Below are 24,542 nucleotides of genomic sequence, written 5' to 3'. Positions count from 1 at the left end.
GGCTGTGTCCTGAGATCCATAAAATTGCAGCAAACTGAGAGACAGCTCTTAAAGGACCCAAGCTCAGACTTACCCACTTCTGAATCCAGCTCAGACACAGCAAATTTCTCCCATACTTAGAGTACAGAGGGATAATTTGCTTACAATAAGCATTTCCCTGATGGGCAGGCATCTAATTTAACATATTCTAGAAGCTTCCTGGAACATTCTCCAGGGACAAAGACTGCAAGGTACTATCTTTTCTCTCTCGCTTTGTCATGCTTTAGAGTACCAGTATCTTGGAGAAGGGGAATTTTTTTATGTGCCTGGTGCCTTGATCTCTGCAGCTGCTACCCAGGGGACATTTCCTGGCTGCCTGACTCTAGGGGCCAGGGAAGCTTGTGTTTTTGGTCCCATGGGACCATAATAATTGGGGTCCCACAAAGGACTTCATATCTCTATCTGGCACTCTGGTTTTTGTGGCTCTGGTGACCAGTAGGACCTACACTTGTGGTTCTCACGAGACTGTAAACCATGAAGAAAGAATTCTTAAACAAATACCACCCCCAGGGCACAAGAGGCAACAGGCCCAGGATCTCAGTCTTTCTGTGAAAGAGACCTATTAGGTAATCATCAGGGCTGAAGTCTGAAGGTCAGGTTTCTATATAGCAGTCCTTAATTAGGAGCTAACAGCAGTCCTTTCCAGGGATCACAGAGGTGCTATCTTCATATTCTCCCTCTGCCATGCCCAGCCCACCAGTGTCTACTAAAAAGGAGCTTTATATGCAGCTGGTGCCCTGGTTTTCACAGCTGGTTTTCACCCCAATTTTTGCAGCTATAATCCAACCCCCTTCATTGCCTAGCTCTTGCAGCCAGGTAAACTTGCACTGTTAAAGCCCACAAGACTATGATAATCAGAAAGATGGTTCTTGGCAGGAATCCACAACTAGGGCCCTGTGCAGATAGCAACTGAGTCACTACCCATAGTCTTTCTGTGAAAGAGACCTCTTTGCTTGTCCTGGAGCTTCAGTTTGGCTTCAGGTTTGGCACACTTCTAGTGTCAAAACATAAATATAAGAACACCAGTTAAAGGAGTGACTCATTATCAGCTGCTCCCTTTGGCTCAAATATCCACATGGAATCTAACTTAGCTTGTGAGTTAGGCTGAACTACATAGAGATACATGTCAATTGCTGATAAGTTGCTAAGTCATAAGGGATTTGATTTAGGTCATACTGAACTGAACTGATCTGAATGGTCTAGTGGTTTTCCCTATTTTCTTCAATTTAAGTCTGAATTTGGCAATAAGGAGTTCATGATCTGAGCCACAGTCAGCTCCTAGTCTTGTTTTTGCTGACCGTATAGAGTCAGTCATCTATCTTCTCCATCTTTGGCTGCAAAGAATATAATCAATCTGATTTCGGTGTTGACCATCTGGCGATGTCCATGTGTAGAGTCTTCTCTTGTGTTGTTGAAAGAGGGTGTTTGCCATAACCAGTGTGTTCTCTTGGAAGAACTCTATTAGCCTTTGCCCTGCTTCATTCTGTATTCCAAGGCTAAATTTGCCTGTCACTCCAGGTGTTTCTTGACTTCCTACTTTTGCATTCCAGTCCCCTATAATGAAAAGGACATCTTTTTTGGGTGTTAGTTCTAAAAGGCCTTGTAGGACTTCATAGAACCGTTCAACTTCAGCTTCTTCAGCATTACTGGTTGGGGCATAGACTTGGATTACTGTGATATTGAATGGTTTGCCTTGGAAATGAACAGAGATCATTCTGTCATTTTTGAGATTGCATCTGAGTACTGCATTCTGGACTCTTTTGTTGACCATGATGGCTACTCCATTTCTTCTAAGGGATTCCTGCCCACAGTAGTAGATATAATGGTCATCTGAGTTAAATTCACCTATTCCAGTCCATTTTAGTTTGCTGATTCCTAGAATGTCAACGTTCATTCTTGCCATCTCCTGTTTGACCACTTCCAATTTGCCTTGATTCATGGACCTAACATTCCAGGTTCCTATGCAATATTGCTCTTTATAGCATTGAACCTTGCTTCTATCACCAGTCACATCCACAACTGGGTATTTTTTTTTAATTTTATTTATTTTTAATATAAATTAATTTAATTGGAGGCTAATTACTTTACAATATTGTATTGGTTTTGCCATACATAAACATACATCGTTGATGTATGGTATTGTTTTTGTTTTGGCTCCATCCCTTCATTCTTTCTGGAGTTATTTCTCCACTGATCTCCAGTAGCATATTGGGCACTTACTGAGCTGGGGAGTTCCTCTTTCAATATCCTATCATTTTGCCTTTTCATACTGTTCATGGGGTTCTCAAGGCAAGAATACTAAAGTGGTTTTCCATTTTTGGGCTCCAAAATCACTACAGATGGTGACTGCATCCATGAAATTAAAAGATGCTTACTCCTTGGAAGGAAAGTTATGACCAACCTGGATAGTATATTGAAAAGCAGAGACATTACTTTGCCAACAAAGGTCCATCTAGTCAAGGCTATGGTTTTTCCAGTGGTCATGTATGGATGTGAGAGTTGGACTGTGAAGAAAGCTGAGTGCTGAAGAATTGATGCTTTTGAGCTGTGGTATTGGAGAAGACTCTTGAGAGTCCCTTGGACTGCAAGGAGATCCAACCAATCCATCCTAAAGGAGATAAGTCCTGGGGTTCATTGGAAAGACTGATGCTGAAGCTGAAACTCCAATACTTCGGCCACCTCATGAGAAGAGTTGACTCATTGGAAAAGACCCTGATGCTGGGAGGGATTGGGGGCAGGAGGAGAAGGGGATGACAAAGGATGAGATGGCTGGATGGCATCACCGACTCGATGGACATGAGTTTGGGTAAACTCCAGGAGTTGGTAATGGACAGGGAGGCCTGGCATGCTGTGATTCATGGGGTTGCAAAGAGTCGGACATGACTGAGCAACCGAACTGAACTGAACTGCTAAGTCATGTCTGACTCTTTGTGACCCCATGGACTGCAGCACACCAGGCTCCTCTATCCTCCACTATCTCAGTTTGCTCACATTCATATCCATTGAGTTAGTGATGCCATCTAATCATCTCATCCTCTGTTGCCCCCTTCTCCTCCCGCCTTCAATCTTTCCCAGCATCAGCGTCTTTTCTAATGAATCAGCTCCTCACAGCAGGTAGCCAAAGGATTGGAGCTTCAGCTTCAGCATCAGTCCTTCCAATGAATATTCAAGGTTGATTTCCTTTAGGATTGACTGGTTTGATCTCCTTGCAGTCCAAGGGACTCTAGAGTCTTCTCCAGCACCACAATTTAAAAGCACCAATTCTTTGGAGCTCAGCCTTCTTTATGGTCCAACTCTCACACCCATATATGACTACTGAAAAAACTATCAGATCAGATCAGATCAGATCAGTCACTCAGTTGTGTCCGACTCTTTGCAACCCCATGAATTGCAGCATGCCAGGTCTCCCTGTCCATCACCAACTCCTGGAGTTCACCCAGACTCACGTCCATCGAGTCAGTGATGCCATCCAGCCATCTCATCCTCTGTCGTCCCCTTCTCCTCCTGCCCCAATCCCTCCCAGCATCAGAGGCTTTTCCAATGAGTCAACTCTTTGCATGAGGTAGCCAAAGTACTGGAGTTTCAGCTTTAGCATCATTCCTTCCAAAGAAATCCCTGGGCTGATCTCCTTCAGAATGGACTGGTTGGATCTCCTTGCAGTCCAAGGGACCCTCAAGAGTCTTCTCCAACACCACAGTTTAAAAGCATCAATTCTTCGGCGCTCAGCCTTCTTCACAGTCCAACTCTCACATCCATACATGACCACAGGAAAAACCATAGCCTTGACTAGACGAACCTTTGTTGGCAAAGTAATGCTCTGCTAAACTATAGCTTTGACTATATGGACTCTGTTGGCAAAGCGTCTCTGCCTTTTAATATGCTGTCTAGATTTGTCATAGTTTTCCTTCCAAGGAGCAAGTGTCTTAATTTTCTCAAGTGTTATGGTTACAGTCACCATCCGTAGTGATTTTAGAGCCTGAGAAAATAAAATCTGTCACTGCTTTCACTTTTTCTTATTTTATTTACCATGAAGTAATGGGACAAGCTGCCATGATCTTAGTGTTCTTTGAGTTTCAAGCCAGCTTTTTCACTGTTCTCATTCACCTTCATCAAGAGGCTCTTTAGTTCCTCTTTGCTTTCTGCCATTAGAGTGATATCACCTGCATAACTGAGGTTATTGATATTTCTCCTGGAAATCTTGATTCAAGTTTGTGAGTCATCAAGCCTGGCATTTGGCATGATATACCCTGCATAGAAGTTAAATAAGCAAGGCAATAATATATAGCCTTGTTGTACTCAAGTTGTTCCATGTCCAGTTCTAAATATTTCTCCTTGACCTGCATACAGGTTTCTCAGGATGAGAGTAAAGTGGTCTTGTATTCCCATCTGTTTAAGAATTTTCCACAGTTTGTTGTGATCCACACAGTCAAAGGCTTTAACGTAGTCAATGAAGAAGTAGATGCTTTTCTGTAATCCCCTCACTTTTTCTATGATCCAGTGAATGTTGGCAGTCAGATCTCTGGTTCTTCTGACTTTTCTAAATCCAGTTTGTACATCTGGAATTTCTCAGTTCATGAACTGCTGAAGCCTAGTTTGAAAGATTTTGAGCATAACTTTGCTAGCATGTGAAATGAGTGCAATTGTACAGTAGTTTGAACATTCTTTGGCATTACCCTTCTTTGGGACTGGAATGAAAACTGACCTTTTCCAGTCCTGTGACCATTACATAGGCCTAAAACCAGGACTCCAGCTTTCTCTGTGCCTTTCTACTACTGCCAAGGTCATATCTCTATCTGTTAACATGGGAAATTTAACTCAAGGTAAGACAAGCAAAGGAAGGGCTATTCTACTCAACCTAACTCAAGCTTCCTAAGAGTGGTGCTATTCCCTTCCAAGAACAACCATAAGCCTTTTCTTCACAGCCACACTGGAAGGAGACAACTATCCTAATAGAAAATAACCAAATAAAGGGCTTCCCCACCCCATGAATAAGTGTCCTTGTTCTGGATTCATCCATGTCTGTGGCCAACACCATTACATGAGGTAGACTGAAAGTATGAAGGACCAGCAGAGTCCAAAATCATGGTACACTTGTGGAGATAATTGAATTTAGTTATGGAGGCTTTGTTTGTGTATAAAGTTAAGACCATTGTTAATCTGAAATTTCCTAACAACTGCCAATGGTAGCAGCTGAGTTTCCAGTCTCCATAAACTACAGTATCCATAAATGAATTTTACACCTGACCCATAAGCATTTCTGGATCCCAGAAAGTTCCTTCTAAGAGGCTCAAAAGGAAAAGATCAGGGACCTGAAGAAACTACATGAAAATCACAGCAAAATGAGTCACAAAGTAGAGTGTGGACACTTAGAAGGGAAGTTGAGTTTTTACTTTAAAAACCTTTCTGTGGAAAGAAAATGTCAAAGCCCAATAGGATTTAGTTACTTGTCATTATTTATGTGAAGAGAAAATTGAATAATATTAGTGAATACAAACTAAATGTATAACTGCAAAAACCAAACACACATGACATAACCAAGGATAAATGTAGAGAACAATATGGTGGCAATTTGTAAAACAAAAGACAAATAACTAGAGAGTAATGTCTGGACTAATCTAGGTGTTTTAGGAAATTAACTATTAGTTGAACTTTCCAGGTAGCTAAGTGTATTTCTTTCAAAATCCAAAAATACTTCACTTTAATCATTATTTTCTCTAAACCATTTATGGAATTTCTTGACTTTTTAAGTGATATTAATTCACATGATGCAATCTTTTATTTTAATTCACTTTACCTAATTCAAAATTACCTAACTCACTTTACCTAATTCAAAATTTACCTAACACAAAATTCCCCTTTAACCTCATCTAGCCCACCAGGCTCCTTTGCCCATGGGATTTCCCAGGCAAGAATACTGGAGAGAGTCACCATTTCCTTCTCCAAAGGATCTTTCTGACCCAGGGATCAAACTCACTTCTTCTGCACCACCCGGGAAGCCCCTTTAATTTCATCAATATAATATAATTATTTTTAAAAGTTTTATCAACATATATAGTAATATTATGTTCCAGGCATTATTCTTAGTGTTTTTCACATATACTCTATAAGTTTAATCCTTATAACAGCATACAGAAAAGATAATCTATCCTTGTTTATCAGATGAATAAACTAAGACACTTGGGTTTAGTTTCATAATTTGCTCAAAGTAGGGAAACTTAAAAGCAACAAATCTGAAACCCAAACTTAGGAAACCTGTTTCCAAGTTTGTGAACATGGCTTCATGGCCTCTATGTTCTGTGTTTCCATTTATTTTATTTCATTCCAATCTTTATTGACAAATAAGCTCCTTTTAAATAGCAGTGATCAATCAGATGTCTGTGTAATTCTATGATCACTTCTTTACTTAACACTGTTGACATTCCATATTTTGATATAGTTCTCATTATTATAGTTTAAATGACTCAATAACATTCTATTGGGTTGATAGACCATCTTTCAGTAAACCTTTTCTTATTGTGGGACACAGATTTCTTCAGTTGTTATGGTATCACTTGTATTTGTTTGAAAGTTTTTTGTGTCAAATTTCATGAATTTTTGACCTCAAAGAAGATAACATTTGCCTGAAAAAGTTTTGGTTTTTTTTTTTTTTTTTTTTGGTACTCCAAAATGTCATTAAAGAAACAGAAATTAAAATTATTTAACTTATTCTAGAAGGCTAAAAGCAATTATTGCAAATTCCAATTATTTAACTATGATGTACCAGTGTTACCTTGGGAACCACTGAAAGGTGCAGGTTATTTTACATACACAAATTAAACAAAACACACACTGCTGTTCAAGTTTTGTCTGTTTTATGTAGATTCATTTTAGTCTCTTCTTTTGATAAAAAGCTGACAGGATTCAATTTTGTTTTTAGAGCACATATACTTCCTATATATATCGCACATATAATTTTGCAATATTGTATAAACAATGACTAAGTGAGATCTGAGTGAAGGTAGTGCTCTTTTAGGATTGAAATTTTGGATGTTGTCAAAAATATTTCAGCCACTTATAGTCTTTCAACAAATTTCTCTCCTTTGTTTCACAAAAGCTAGAGTATTAGCCTCAGATCTACCCAAAGTGAGCTGCTACCAAATTTCAATAGTGGGAGAATAGACAAAATGGCATAAAGATAGGAGAAGATAAGAGAGTGAATTCACTGAGAGCCATATTGATGTATAAAACATGCAAATAAATAAAGATCCATTACCTAAAGGGTTTTCTGTTTAGGAATTTTTAATTTAACTTTTGTTTGAGACTTGTGGTTAACTCCATAAGCTAATGCATAAGAATACCATCAGTTCAGTCAGTCAGTTCAGTTGCTCAGTCGTGTCTGACTCTTTGCGACCCCATGAATCGCAGCACGCCGGGCCTCCCTGTCCATCACCAACTCTCGGAGTTCACTCAGACTCACATCCATCGAGTCAGTGATGCCATCCAGCCATCTCATCCTCTGTCGTCCCCTTCTCCTCCTGCCCCCAATCCCTCCCAGCATCACAGTCTTTTCCAATGAGTCAACTCTTCACATGAGGTAGCCAAAGTACTGGAGTTTCAGCTTTAGCATCATTCCTTCCAAAGAAATCCCAGGGCTGATGTCCTTCAGAATGGACTGGTTGGATCTCCTTGCAGTCCAAGGGACTCTCAAGAGTCTTCTCCAACACCCAGCTCAAAAGCATCAATTCTTCGGCGCTCAGCCTTCTTCACAGTCCAACTCTCACATCCATACATGACCACTGGAAAAACCATAGCCTTGACTAGACGGACCTTTGTTGGCAAAGTAATGTCTCTGCTTTTGAATATGCTATCCAGGTTGGTCATAACTTTCCTTCCAAGGAGTAAGCGTCTTTTAATTTCATGGCTGCAGTCACCATGTGAGTGATTTTGGAGCCCAAAAAAAAAATACAGTCTGACACTGTTTCCACTGTTTCCCCATCTATTTCCAATACTGACTAATAATAGCAACTATATTTAAGATGTACTTAAATATTTTTATTATTAGAATCCATTGTTTGCTGAACTATACAAGGTGGGGATATGAGCATATAGCTGATGTATGTAACATGAAATCTGCTTTTGAAAATCCAAGTCTTTTTAGGTATAGCATGTGAAGCAATGTAAGAGAGCCTACAGATATCAATTAATAACTGTAATGATATGATTTCCAATGAGAAGACAATGTTAGTGACTTAATGTTAGTGATATACTTATTATAGTTACATATTTATATTGAAATGTGACTCTCTGTAAGTTACTTTTGCATGTATAGTAGATCCTCTCTGAGGTTAAAAAAAAGAAAAAAGACAGTATGAAGTTTCTTAAATATTAGAACATAGAAAATCTCAGAGAAGGAAAGAATGCTCATAATTCTCTGGGAACCCAGCAGATTTTTAAAGTCTGGGTCATGATGGATTACATTAGAATGTGGGGAGAGAAATACCATGCATTGTTCTGTAGCATTTTTCTTTTAACTATTCCTTTCCCATTTCTTTAATGTTCACCTTATATTAATAGTGACTGACATGATATAATCAACAGACTTGTGTTGTACATCCAAAGAGAAATTTGCAATGAATTTAAAGATTTGACCTCATCTGTAATTCCAGCAGATAAATAGAAAAAAGCTAGAGAATTGGGATAAAATTAAAGGAATATTGAAGTCAAATTTTATGCATTATGTCTTCACATTTTTGTGAAATATGAAAATGTATGCAAAAATACACAAAACTTTGCTGTCAGCAAGAATGGATTAGCAAAAGAGAAACAACAAATTATTATAATCATCATCATCAAGATTCATGTGTCAATTCATAAATTTTTATTGCATTGGTTTAGATGTGTTAAAAGCAAATTAAATAGGCATGGTCCTTATCCTACAGAATCTTGGTATTTAAGACAGGCTCCATTACCAAGACAAATGTAAGAGAAAAATAGACAAGTATATACCTCTTAGAGAAAGACATACATTAAGTGAATGAAAGAATAAATAAACTGAATCCTTCCTTTTGTTTATAAGTTTGAGAAAAAGGAAAATGACACCTCCTCAGATTTGGAGTTTAACCACCAGTTGTCACAAGAATAACTTTGAGGATATACTTTTGCAGTAATGGCAGAAAATGATCTGAAAATACAGGTCTATATCAGTCTATTATTGCGGGTCTATTCTGGTTTATTCCAGTCTATTTCAGTCTATTCCAATCTGCTCCACTCTAAACTGGTCTACTGGTCTAAACCAGCATGGTCTATTCCAATCTAAACCAGTCTATTCTGATAAAAACCGATCTAATACAGTTAAACCAACCTGAGCCAGTTGGGACCAGTCTGAAACAGATTGAACCAACTCCTCAAAAACGGTTTAAACTGGCCTGAATCTGTTTGAACTAGGCCAAACCAGTTTGAACTGGTCTGAGCTAGTCCAAGCCAGTTTGAACCAGTCTAAATTGGCCTGAACCAGTTTAAACTGGTCTGAACCTGTTTGAACTGGTCTGGGCTAGTTTGAGCCAGTCTGAGCCAGTTTGAATCAGTCTAAACCAATTTGAACCAGTCTGAACCGATTTGAACAGGTCTGAGCTGTTTTGTGGAGGTTCATTGGAAGGACTGATGTTGAAGCTGAAACTCCAATACTTTGGCCACCTGATGCAAAGAGCTGACTCATTTGAAAAGACTCTGATGCTGAGAAAGATTGAAGGCATGAGTAGAAGGGGACAACAGAGGATGAGATGGTTGGATGGCATCACTGACTCAATGGACATGAATTTGGGTGAACTCCAGGAATTGGTGATGGACAGGGAAGCCTGGTGTGCTGCGGTTCATAGGGTCGCAAAGAGTCGGACATGACTGAGTGACTGAACTGAGCTGGTTTGAACTGGTTTTGCCCAGTCCGAACCAGTTTAAACCAGTGTTCATTCAAAATCCATACTATTCTGATCCAGCCAAGTTAAAATTTCAGAACAGACAATTTTAATAATTAAATTAAATTTTCAGTCATCCTCGAAGTTCCTTTTTTTATTTAAAATGCCTTCAGTAATAAAAAAGACTGAATCTGGAAAATACAAGCTTTCATAATTTAATATCCTTAAGTCAATTATTTAAAAAGTAGAAAGAAATAGCATGAACAGTATGGCTTATTAATATATTAGCAATACAAAAAGTAGTTATAGTAGTTGCACACTGTTAAAATTTTTTAAAACACCCTTGGTGTTATTCACTGCTTCTTAGTGAAACACATTTGTATTGTTTATTTTTTAATTTGCTTTTCATTCCCTGCTTTACAATTGAACATATGTTTGCAATTCTATTTAGCAAAATTCATGATCTTAACATTGTACACCAAAGTCAATGTGCCTTCCTGGCACAAAATACTCCGTATTCAAACACTTTTCTAATGTTTGGGGGTTCTGTCTCAATTGACAATACTGAAAAATATGTATTAGCCAAGCAAACCCACTATCTCAAAGCCCTGCTGAAAATTACTCCAACCTGTCAAAGCCAATTGAAATTCCCTCCTAGCCCAATTCTTAGCTTCACTTTGTATGTGAAATAGGAAAAGTTGGTTTTGATTATAACCACATGCAGAAGAAATCAAGGAATCATATATAACTTATATATTTAATATTATAGATAATTTTCCTTTTAAAGAATATGTCTTTCTTTTCCCATCATTTATCCAATCTCACCTCTTCCAAATAAGTCACTCATCAATACATGAGTAGTTTAGAGTTGTATAACACATTTTAAAATCCTTGCTGCACCACATCATTCTCACCTTGGAGATAGAATAACCCTAATGGAAGAAATCTAAATCTCTTGCAGATTCAGTAATTTGAGGTTTTGCTCAAATGTCAGCCTATTTTCTATGATTTATTATGTTTATATACCAACTACAGTGGTCTTCTAACTATGGTACCCAGTGGCTGTAAATACAGTTCTAACAAAAGGGCATGATTTCATCCTTGAAGTTCACTTACATAAAAGTAAATTTCCTTCTTTAAGAAAAAAAAAACAATTTTATTTCATACCAGAACTCAGAAGGGCTAAAACAAGGTTATACACTAGATGAGAAACATGACTAAAATATTACCCTGCCCCACTACTGATGGCGAGCACTATAAACTGCTTAAAAGTTAGAGCCCATAAAAATCCCTGGCAAAACTTAAGAGAACAACAACAACAACAAAAAAAAAAAAAAATAATGGCATTGGGGAAAATAAAGGCAGGTTGCTTGGAATAAACAACATGATTTCCATCTATAAAATCACCCGAGTCCACTGCATTTAACATTTATGAGCATTATCTAAAGGAGAAAGCAGACTGTGTTCAAAGAAGTCTAAGAGACAAATATAAGCTGTACATCTCAGTTCAGTGTTATTTATTGATGAAATATTCTAGAATTTTCATCAAGGCTTTGATGTAACTATTTCTTTCTCATTTTAGCTAGTGTGATTGAGACTCTGGTAGAATAAATGATGCATTCAGATAAGTCGGCACATTATTGTCATGGAAGGAAATGCATTGGGAGCTAATTTTCAGGCACTAGAATGACGAGATACTCAGCCATTCGGGGCGAGTAAAGTTTTGAATTCTAGTTTGAAGTACTTAGGCTTTTCATCATTTATACTTGCTTATGGGTGAAATATAAATTCAAGGGAGAAAAGTACCTGTAAGACTGAGCAGATGCTCTCTTCCACTACCACAACAATTGTGGAAAGAATTGTTAAGGAAGTGCCTCCCAACCGGGCGGATGGTTCTATGCTCCCACATGGAAGACAGCTGCCCTGAAAAGTTGCCTGTACCCTCAGCAGACCTTAAGAGAGAGCAAATAAATAAACCGTTGTATATTAAACCACTGGGATTTCAGTTTTTCTTGTTTCCAAACTATAATGCAACCTATCTTGACTGATATTATCAACCACAGTTACAAAACTGTTAATACACTTCCATTAGCTTTCCAGTATTATTTTAGATTTTATATATGTGTGTGTGTGTGTGTGTGTGTGTGTATCATGTTTTCCATGTTATTTTGTAAACTATTCTCTACATATATAATAAATGAACATCTATATAATATATAATGAATATTTTCCAAGTTATTAAATATATTTTCCAAAACACTATTTTCAAGTTACAGAGCACTGAACTAATACCATACCATATTTTATCTAACCTTTCACTAATATTAAACAGTTTTGCTAAATAGTGCTTTACTAGCTAACCTATTCCTAGCTCTTTGTGTATATTTCTATCTTCCTGGGATAATGTTTCCAAAATGGTAACACTGAATCAAAGCTTATTCATTTTAAAGGCTTTTGATACACATTGCCAAATTACCCTTCAAAGTTTTTGTATGAATTTATAATTTTTCTCAGTATGCAATATATCATTGTCACTCTGCCCTTGATGACTCTGAAAATTACAGTTTCAAAAATTGAAAACTTGGTATATAAAAACTATCTCATTTCTTATTTTAATTTGAAGGTAAAGTTATTTTGAGTACCTGATGTCAAAGAGAAGACCAGGAATTCAGATCTTTTGAGAATGGAACCATTTAATGCTATATATTTGACTCTCTACATCCTTCATCTCATTCTGAAAATGCTACTGTGTGACCTTTCATCATCATTATTTTATAAGGGTCCTATAGATTCAATTTCATACTTGATCCCAAAATTTCACAGGACAATTTCTAATTCCAATCTTTGAGGCTCTTTTTATTTGCTTTGTTGTTGTTGTTCAGTCCCTAAGTCATGTTCAACTCTTTGCAATCCCATGAACAGCAGCACGCCAGGCTTTCCTGTCCTTCACTATCTCCCAGAATTTGCTCACATTCATATCCACTGAGTTAGTGATGCTATCTAACCATCTTATCCTCTGCTGCCCCCTTCTCCTCCTGCCTTCATTCTTTCTCAGCATCAGGGTCTTGTCCAATGAGCCTGCTTTTTGCATCAGGTGGCCAAAAGATTGGAGCTTCAGCTTCAACATCAGTCCTTCCAATGAATATTCAGGGTTGCTTTCCTTTAGAGTTGACTGGTTTGATCTCCTTGCAGTCCAAGGGACTCTCAAGCGTCTTCTCCAACACCACAATTTAAAGGCATCAATTCTTTGGCGTACATCCATTTTATAGATTACCATTTTTATTAATTCATGGTCTGAGACTGATTTGCATAACTCCATTTATTAGCATTAAAATAAATATATTTTGACTCAAATACACACTCATTATTTTTAAAGTTTTGTTTTAGTCTCAAAGACATGGTAGACATGATCAATCTGGCACAAAGTAGCCATTCTCTCTATTTCCTAAAGAGTTTTTTAGAACTACGAAGTCTGGAAAGCTAAAATCCGTATTTCCAAGGTTAACTGGCAATTTCAAATGTAGATGTGAAATAGATCACACTGAAAATGTAAGATCCTTGATCCAATCCTCAAGATTGGGTAGGTGCAGGTGAAGCAGGGGACTTCTTATTTTGTCTCTTGTGCTGGCAAGTAAGGACAAAGATGGTATTGCCTCGGTGCCAGGTCACTAAGCTTACAAGCACTTGCAATGGAGGCATGAGCAGCAGTCTCCTGATGCTGGATCACAGCTCCAGGGTTGTGCTCTTGAACTTGACAGTTCAGGTGGAGTTTGCATAATTACCCACTTCTCTGATCACGGCAAAGGTAGTAGCAACCCTGCAGGCCCACTGAGCAGTGTGATTCTGGGAATCATAGCCCAGTTCCATTCTCTTTCCAGCCATTTTGTGTGAACTAAATTATCTGAGTCAAATGCCTTTTGCTTTAAATAGCTAGACTTGGGAATTCCCTGGCTGTCCAGGGCTTAGGACACTGGGCTTCCATTGCAGGAGGCACAGGTTTGATCCATGGTCCAAGAACTAAGATCCTGCATGCTACACCATCAAAAAAATGAATAGATAAATAAAATTAAATAATAATTTTTAAAATAAATAATTCTATATATGCTGCTACTAAGTCGCTTCAGTCGTGTCCGACTCTGTGTGACCCCATAGACAGCAGCCCAGCAGGCTCCCCCGTCCCTGGGATTCTCCAGGCAAGAACACTGGAGTGGGCTGCCATTTCCTTCTCCAATGCATGGAAGTGAAAAGTGAAAAGTGAAAGTGAAGTCGCTCAGTCGTATCCAACTCTTAGCGACTCCATGGACTGCACCCTACCAGGCTCCTCTGCCCATGGAATTTTCCAGGCAAGAGTAGTGGAGTGGGATGCCATTGCCTTCTCCGATATGCAGAGTACATCATATGAAATGCCCAGGGGGATGAAGCACAAGCTGGAATGAAGACGTAGTGTCGTTGCTGGTAACATAAACTAGGACATCAGAGGAGTTCCTGCCATTGATATATCGATAGCTGTTCCAAACACAGCTGATCAAGTACCCCTTAAAAGCCAAGATAATGCTGATAAATAGAAGAATAACGAGGACCAAACAGGTAGGATTCACTGACATGATATCATCTTTGTAAGGAAAATCAGGAGGCAGCTGTCGTGTGTATTCCTGGATGGAATTTGGATAAACAAGTATGGTGACCACAACCAAGGTGTTCAGGGCAAAATCAAAGATTTGGTAGCAGAAGAATGGGATGATCCAGGCTGCGTGTTGCTTGTATGCTCCATACGTAGCCATGGCACAGATAAGGATTATGAGAAAAGAAATCGCGATGGCAATGCACATGTTGGCATCATCCATGAACTCAAAGTCACCCCTGAGTTCAGAACTTGAAAAGTGGTAATGATCTGGATCAGCCAGGGTGTTCAACAGAATCAGCAGTACCACGCATTGAGGATCAGGTACCAGACACCGAGCAGGATGGTGCATAATAGTCTGTATATTTCAATCCCAGTGTCCCAATTTATCCTTCCCCCTCTGTTTGTTTTCTACATCCATAATTGTATTTCTGTTTTGTAGATAAATTTATCTGTTCTCTCTTTTTAGTTTCACATGTGAGTGATATCATATGATATTTGTCTTCCTTTGTCTGACTAACTTAACCTATCTGTTTTTAAATAATTAGAGAGTATTGTATTGTATTGAATTGTATTGTATTGTATAGAAGTCTTCCTCAACAGTTGTGGGGTATTTTTTTTCTCCTTGATTTATAATGTATTTTCTTTCATGGATTTTGATATTCTACTTGCTTTGTAAAAGTTTCATTTTGTTAGAATTTCATTGTATTTTGGTATCTTTCACCTACTAAAAAATAACCACTTTGTTCACTTTAATGCTTTTCTTTTTCTTTAAACTCTTTCTCATCTGATACCTCTGGAGAAGGCAATGGCACCCCACTCCAGTACTCTTGCCTGGAAAATCCCATGGATGGAGGAGCCTGGTAGGCTGCAGTCCATGGGGTTGCTAAGAGTCAGATACGACTGAGCAACTTCACTTTCACTTTTCAATTTCATGCATTGGAGAAGGAAATGGCAACCCACTCCAGTGTTCTTGCCTGGAGAATCCCAGGGATGGGGGAGCCTGGTGGGCTGCCTTCTATGGGGTCTCACAGAGTCAGACACAACTGAAGCTACTTAGCAGCAGCAGCAGCAGCAGCATCTGATACCAATATTTAGATTTGGAGCATAATTTTTATTGCATTTGTTTGATGTAAATTTGTTCATTTTTAATTTTTAACCTCTATAAATGACTTTGATTTTATACATATAGCAGTCTATTTACAATGAAGAATTAGTTGACTGAGGTGAGATGATAATGTGTGAATAAAGTAAAAAGCAGGAACTTCAAATGGGTCCAACTTACAACCAGTTCAACTATTATTCAACCTTGATAATATCAATCTAATCTAAGACAGCTTGGTTTAAGTAAATTGTCAAAGTAATATTATCAACATATAACTTCTGCCTTTTGCCATGACAAAATCTAACTCTGCCTTAAGACACAAAGTGCTGGTCACATTTAGTAAGGAAAAATAATCACGGCCCACGACAGGTAAACTTCCACATAAACAATGACTTTTATATCAATGCAATTTCATAAAACTAACTTTATGAAAATATTTAAGCAACAATTAAAGACATATTGTGCTCATTTCACATGCTAGTAAGGTTATGCTCAAAATCGTTCAAGATAGGTTTCAGCAGTATATGAACCAAGAACTTCCAGATGTAAATCTTGGATTTAGAAAAGGCAGAGGAATCAGAGATCAAATTGCCAACATTTGCTAGATCATAGAGAAAGCAAGGGAATTCCAGAAAAACATCTACTTCTGCTTCATTGACTAAGCCAAAGCCTTTGACTGTGTGGATCACAACAAACTGTGGAAAATTCTTAAAGAGATGGGAATACCAGACCACTTTATCTATCTCCTGAGAAACCTGTATGTAGGTCAAGAAGCAACAGTTAGAACTGGACATGGAACAACAGACCAGTTCCAAATTGGGAAAAGAGTACATCAAACCTATATATTGTCACTCTGCTTATCTAACTTATATGCAGAGTTCATCATGAGAAATATGCCAAGTTGGATGAATCACAAGCTGAAATTAAGATTGCCAGGAGAAATATCAACAACCTCAAATATGCAGATGATACCACTCTCAGTAACATAAAGTGAAGAGGAACTAAAGAGCCTCTTGATGTGGGTGAAAGAGGAGAGTGAAAAAGCTGGCTTGAAACTCAACATTCAGAAAACTAAGATGATGGCATCTGGTTCCATCACTTTATGGCAAATAGAAGGGGAAAAAGTGGAAGCGGTGACAGATTTTATTTTCTTGGGCTCCAAAATCACTGCAGATGGTGACTGCAGCCATGAAATTAAAAGACGCTTGCTTCTTGGAAAGAAAGCTATTACAAACCTAGACAGAGTATTAAAAACTAGAGACATCACTTTGCTAACAAAGGTTCATACAGTCAAAGCTATGGTTTTTCAGTAGCCACGTATGGATGTGAGAGTTGGACCATAAAGAAGGCTGAGAGCTGAAGAACTAATGCTTTTGAATTGTGATGCTGGAGAAGATTCTTGAGAGTCCCTCAGACTGCAAGACCAAATCAGTCAATCCTAGAGGAAATCAACCCTGAAATTTATTGGAAAGGCTGATGCTGAAGCTCCCATCCTTTGGCCATTTGATGTGGAGAACTGACTCATTGGACAAGACCTTGATGCTGGGAAAGGTTGAAGGCAAAAGGAGAAGGGGTTGGCAGAGGATTAGATGGTTAGATAGCATCGCCAACTCAACGGATATGAGTTTTCACAAACTCCGGGAGTGACAAGGAAGCCTGGCATGCTGCAGTCCATGGGGTAGCATAGTTGGACACAACTTAGCAACAGAACAACAAGGAATTTTAAAAACATTATATCTGAATTTAGAAAACACACACATATAAATGTAGAAGTGGCTCTGATAAGCAGCACTTGATTAGTCAAGTTTCCATTACAATTATTGTCTAAATTGCCCATTTTGAGATTAATCATGTAGGGCACTCTTGCTACTAGTTAATCTATGGCTGAAAAGGAATGAAAAGAATACAGAAAAGGAACTCAGATTGTGTTAGTTTTCTATTGCTGCAAACAAATTACCACAATCTTAGAGACTTAAGACAACATCCACTTTCTGTCTCACAGTATCTGTAGGTCAGAAGTCCAGGCACAATGCAGCTGGGGTCTCTGCTGGGGTCTAACACGGATGTAACCAAGATTTTGGCCTAGGCTGTGTTCCCATCTGGGGCTCAGAGTCTTCATCCAAGCTCATTCAGGTTGTTGGCAGAACTAGGTCTCTTGCAGCTGTAGGACTGGGGTCCCCAGGGACTGATCTCAGATTTTAGAGACAACCCTCAGATCCTAGCCACGTGGCCCTGTCACAATACCGCAGCTTCTTTAAAGTCAGCAGGAAAATGTCCCTCCACACAGCACAACCTAATCAAGGGAGTAATAACCCATCATATTCATAGGTCTTCTCCATTCTCCAGGTCGTGCAGCTTGTGTGCACCAACAGGAGGAAATTAGGGGGGCGCCTTAGATTCTGTCTACCCCACGATGGTTAGAGGGAGATTTTTAATACAGTGTCAAAAGCATGGCCTATTGTGTATCAAATGAATGTGTAGAAGACAAGTCTCTGACCTGAAGAACAGGAATTGAGTCCTTAACAAAAATAGATATGAAACAACTCAGGAAAAATAAACAAAGGAATCAAGCATTTAAAAATAGAATTTAGCTACAATGTAATAGATTTTTTTTCTTAAAATTTGGAGTTAGCATTTAAACAATTGTTTTATTATTTTTGAAGTGAAATTGTAATGTTATTGATTATAAATATACTGCTCAGTGATACAATTAACGGTCAATGTGGAATGCTCTGTGACACGCCAGATGGGTAATACAATTCAGACCATCTCCCCATCTTCAGGTTCCAGTCCTCCACAAAGACCTAAAACTGGTTGAAATGACCTGAAAGACCATAGTTTTAAACTACGCTGCAAAGTGCAATATTAACAGTAATCCACTAACAACTCAACTCAGTAATCAGTAAATATCTTGAGAGAAACAACTCACTATACGCAGTTAAATAATTTTAAATGATTGTTTTATAAGTCTAATTTGTTTCCTTTGTTCCACTTGCTTTTTTTTTATTTTAAAGTGAATCGAGAGACTGGGATTGACATATATTAATATATACTACTGTATATAAAATGAACTTTCCTAGTGGCTCAGTGGTAGAGAATCCACTTGCCAAAGCAAGACACATGGGTCTGATCCCTGGGGTCGAGAAGATACCCTGGAGAAGGAAATGGCACCCCGCTTCAGTATTCTTGCCTAGGAAATCCTATGGACAGAGGAGCTTGGCAGGCTACAGTCCATGGGGTTGCAATAGAATCAGACATGACTTAGAGACTAAAAACCAATAATAATATAGAAAATAAGTAACTAATAAGAACTTACTGTATAGCACTGGGAACTGTATTCAATACTCTGTGGTGACATAAATGGGAGGGAAATCTAAAAAGACTGGACATATATATAGGTATAACTGATTCACTTTGCTATTTAGTGGAAACAAACACAACATATTAAAACACCTATACTCCAATAACATTTAATTTGCAAAAGTGAAATATCATAGGTTGTTACCCTGATTCCTATATTACCATAAAGTACTTTCAATAAAACCCTGAAGGTTAAAGATCATTTTGTCTCTTAAACAACATCACAATCTCTTTTTGGATGACATAATCTTTTTAATAATTCAAATATTTTCTAAGTAATTATTAATTTCAAATATTTAGACTTTGCTTTCTAATTTCTAGATATGGGAAAGTGTGTTCTAAAGCATAATTTGCTTTAATTGCCTTTTCCCATATACTCTATTTGCTAAAACGATAAAGTCAAAATAGTTTTAAAGGTTGAAAGAAATTCCCTACATTTGACAGTGTATTAGCATATCAAATGACTTCTGCTTTTATTAAAAGAAAATTAAGACATTGAAATACAGAGTAATATAAAACTGAACATATGCACAAAATTTCCACCAGAAAGGATATAAAACAAAATGTTAAATCTGTATGTATAATATGGTATGTTATGCTTCAGTTTCCATAGCAACTTTGACAGATGTTAACAGGGATATTGCTGTGAAATATAAAATAGCATAAAACAAAGTTATGCACATTTTCAATCAGTGATTAGCTTACTACACACAAAAGAGCAGAAGCTAAACCACATGATATTACTGTTCTAAACAAAGATGGTGACAGGTCTGAGAGGTTTACACTGAAGCATTAACAAGCTCTATATTGGAGATAAATCATTCAAACATCCAACTGCATAGCTCTTATAATGGCATTAATAATCAGGACAAGGAATTTTGATGAAAAAGCAATTGTTTCTGTGAACAGAGTATTGTCTACACTGTAGTCCTGTAAGGATATTTTTTCTATGAGCACAGCCTCACTGTCACTGTTAAATGGGTAATTAGCTTAATATCTTGCTTTGTTTGGTACAGATGAACCTATTTCCAGGGCAGAAATAGAGACCCAGAAGTAGAAAACAGACATATGGACACGGGTGTGGGGGAAGGGAGGGGGGATGAATTAGGAGATTAGGATTGAATATATACACTACCATGTGTAAAATAGACAGCTAGTGGGAACATGCTCTAAAGCACAGGAAGCTCAACTCGGTGCTCTGTGATGACCTAGATGGGTGGGATGAGGGGGAAGTGGGAGGGAGGCCCAAGAAGAAGGGGATATTTGCATATGTACAGCTGATTCACTTTGCTGTACAGTAGAAACTAACACAACAGTGTAAAGCGATTATACTCCAATAAAAAATTAACTGAGCCCCTTTTGCTATAACAAGATAGAAATCCAATTCAAAATGGCTTCAATACAAAGGAATATTTTCTTAACTAGAAAATCTAAAAAATAGGACTGTCTAAGTTTCTCTTTTATTTTCTCTTGGGCGTTCATTGCTCAACATATCTCACTCTATTAAGGTCACAGACGATCTTCACATTGCAAGCCAATAACAAATTTTTGGCTTTATATTATGTCACATATCAGCACCATTTGTCCTAATCATTCATTACAGCTTGAATCCCTTTCTTTGCTTATCTGCCTAGATACTGGTACAGCAAATTAGGTTTTTTTTGTTTTGTTTTCCAAAACATTCAGATTATTTAACACATTGGACCAAATCTTCTAAACGTTTTCCATGTCACTCAGAACAAAAGAATGAGCCTGACCCTCTGTATGCATGCAGGTCATTATGACAGAAACAATTTCAGTGTGGATGAAGGCAAAGCAAAGTTAATCGAAGACTTACTGGGATGAAAGGGGAGTAAACTAAATAATGCTTTCAAATAGTTATCATAAAGAAAGAAACAATTTAGGATTTTAAAAATATTTTATATAATGTTTTTATATACATATAAGATGATGTATAAACATAGCCTGAATAAGTACCCTACATTAAATTTAACTTTTTCCTTAAATACATAATATTTTGTACAATACAAAGCCATAAACCTTTTTAAAAAGCATTCAGTTATACAGAATTTTATTATGCATAATCCTTGGTTTATGACGCATTCTTGCTACTGATCTATTTAATAAATTAGTCTTTTTCCCCTAAATTCTTGAATTTATGAGTGTATTCCCTCATTATGATTTTAATGGCTTCAGGATCTATAGTAAATAACACCCATGTCATTCTTGATATTATTTTCATTTTCTCTCTTTCAATCCTTGTCAGTCTTTCTAGAGGTTTATCAATTATGCTGCTTTTCTTCAGAGTCAGCTTTCTGTTTTATTGACTTTTCTCTGTCATTTTCCTATTTTCAATAGATTTCTACTTTTTTCTTTATTATTCAGTAATAAAGAATCAGTATTTCACCATTAAGCATAACATTAGCTGTAAGTTTTTCATAGATAATCTTTATCAAACTGAAACTGTTCAATTCCAAATTTTCAAGTACATTATCAGGAATGGATGTTGAACTTTTCAAATATTTTTTATGTCTCTCCTGACATGATCATATTTCTTTTCCTCTTTTGTTTGTTAATGTTGTGCCTTACTTTAGCACAAACAAATCAAAACCTCAGGCCTGTTTTCAAACTAGCATATTCTTTTTAGAGTCTTCAAAATTCAGTAGTATAAATTTAGATTAGGATCTCCTTTCCCTGTATCATTTCCTCAGAGCATTTAGAGACATTCTCATAACTTTTTTTAAAATTCCATCAAGTATTTCCATGTATTTGACACTTGGCAAGGTGACTCTGGTAGGTAGGAAGGCTATGAAAGGGACCAGTGAAGATAAAGGATGGTTCTATTTTGAGTGTCATTTTTCTTAAGCTTTATAGCACTAATATTTAATTAGAGCAAAAGCAGTACTGATGAGATTCAAATTAAGTTTGTGAAATAGGCAAAATAACTAAAGCAGTATCAAATATGTAAAATACCATCAACATGGTATAGATTCATGTGTATTGAACTTTGGTTTCTCTGAAATGGGTAAATGTTTTTGATGCTGAATATAAGAGTTTTTCAAAAGGAATGATCAGAGGACATAAGCTGTTTAAGGAGTAATTTAGTTTTTCTAATGTGGTCTTAATAGTCAAATAATTATATGTTGAAAATGTTAAACAAATTGTCTTTTAGAATGAAAAATCCCACACAGCAGTTATCTTTGATAGACAAATAAGTAAAAGATAAAATTAATTCAACGATATACTTAAATTCCACATATACACACCCACTCAATATAGCAAATATGATAAACAACTGAAGTGTATATTGTGTGATTTAGGTAGTTTTAAATCTATAACTAGTAGCCAAATAATGTAAATGTTTTCATTAATCTATATTTCTAAGTTTACTTTGGAATTTGTTTGCCTTTGTTGCTATGTATTTGGGGAGCCAATGAAGCCTTAGTAGAATGTTGATACCTTATCTGTTCTCTTCAGTAGCAACAGAAAATTTTTTTTCATGAACAGATGACAGACTGGAATTGCTTCTCTTTAGGTTATTATTGTTCTACTCAGATTTTCTTTTTCAACAAGTCCATATTACCTGCAGAAGAAAGACCAAAATGATGAATTGTACATCTAAGGCCCCTCAGAATCTGCTACTAAACAAAATTTCCTATCCTAATTTCCAACTTTTTTCAGTTAATAACTCAACATTCTAGCCAAATTGGAAGACACTGCATCTTTTGAGAACTTTAAGTTTTCACAGTTTGGCGACTTTGATTCTGTGTTCTCTCTTCCTGGAAATCATTTACACTCATCATTTTATGCCAAAACTCTTTTCTATCTAGATTGCAGATAATAGTTCAAACAACACATCCTCCAAAAACCTTCAAATTGCAGAACCAAGTAAAGTCTAATATTTAAAGAAATTCTGAATAACTCTTCTGAGTGATAGGTTAATTTTCATATTTAAGTGGGCACTTGAGAAATCTGTATGCAGGTAAGGAAGCAACAGTTGGAAGTGGATATGGTCCACCAGCTTGTTTCAAATAGGAAAAGCAGTACATCAAGGCTGTATATTGTTACCCTGTTTATTGAACTTATATGCAGAGTACATCATGAGAAACACTGGGCTGGATGCAGCACAAACTGGAATCAAGATTGCCAGGAGAAATATCAATAACCTCAGATATGCAGATGACACTACCCTTATGGCAGAAAGTGAAGAAGAACTAAGGAGCCTCTTGATGAAGGTGAAAGACGAGAGTGAAAAAGTTGGCTCAACATTCAGAAAACAAAGATTATGGCATCTGGTCCCATCACTTCATGGCAAATAGATGGGGAAACAATGGAAACAGTGGCAGACTTTATTTGGGGGGGCTCCAAAATCAGTGCAGATGGTGACTGCAGCCATGAAATTAAAAGGCACTTGCTCCTTGGAAGGAAAGTTATAACCAACCTAGATAGCATATTAAAAAGCAGAGACATTACTTTGCCAACAAAGGTCCATCTAGTCAAAGCTATGGTTTTTCCAGTAGTCATGTATGGACATAGTCATGTTGGACTATAAAGAAAGCTGAGTGCTGAAGAATTGATGCTTTTGAACTGGGTGTTGGAGAAGACTCTTGAGAGTCCCTTGGATAGCAAGGAGATCCAACCAGTCCATCCTAAAGGAAATCAGTCCTGAATATTCATTGGAAGGACTGATGCTGAAGCTGAAATGCCAATACTTTGGCCACCTGATGTGAAGAACTGATTTATTTGAAAAGGCCCTGATGCTGGGAAAGATTGAAGGTGGGAGGAGAAGGGGATGACAGGATGAGATGCTTGGATGGCATTACCGACTCAATGGACATGAGTTTGAGTAAACTCCAGGAGTTGGTGATGGACAGGGAGGCCTGGCATGCTGCAGTCCGTGGGGTCTCAAAGAGTCAGACACGACTGAGTGACTGGACTGAACTGAACTGACTGATGATTCTGTGTGGTCATGATTATAGTATTAATTGATGAGGCCCTGATTTTGCTATAGTGTGCTTTCTAGTAAAAGATACACACTCAAGCTTTGTCAGGAAGTTTACAGACACATACATTGATACAGGTAGAGTGAGAATTTAAATTTCCTCATTTTCAGTATAGATAGTCTAAATGAATAATTAAGAATATTTATATTTTCCTTGCTCTATATGATTTTATGTGATATTAGATGATCTACTTTAGAAAATAGGTTTAGTGTCATTCTTTTGGAGGGTCTAGCAAGAAAGCCTATGTCTACATCTGCAGTATAAATACCTTACTGCCATTTTCACAGCTGACTTTTCCAGATACCATGGACATCATAATTTAGGCAACCAAGCTTTAGAAAAGGCTAAGTTTAGAAAGGCTAATTACTCCCGTGGGCCTGTGACAGGCATGGGTTCATTCTGGTGATACTGTACCTTGAAACAACTCAGAGGCTTTCACTTTGACCAACATGGGTGTTAATATCAACCTTGGTGTTTTCTTGAGACACAAATGTTACAACAATCTTAACACTAACTGGTATTCT

General features: G+C 37.4%; 1 pseudogene; it reads right to left on the bottom strand.

Annotated features, from left to right (window-relative positions):
• Window positions 1-9,340: 9,340 nt before the first annotated feature.
• Window positions 9,341-24,297, bottom strand: LOC129619554 (lysosomal-associated transmembrane protein 4B-like; annotated as a pseudogene).
• Between the last annotated feature and the right edge of the window lie 245 nt (window positions 24,298-24,542).

Source organism: Bubalus kerabau, chromosome 9 (genome assembly GCF_029407905.1).
Source record: "Bubalus kerabau isolate K-KA32 ecotype Philippines breed swamp buffalo chromosome 9, PCC_UOA_SB_1v2, whole genome shotgun sequence".
NCBI classification, from domain to species: Eukaryota; Metazoa; Chordata; class Mammalia; order Artiodactyla; family Bovidae; genus Bubalus; species Bubalus kerabau.
Note: the sequence above shows the minus strand (reverse complement) of the source record. Positions and strands in the feature narration are given on the sequence as shown.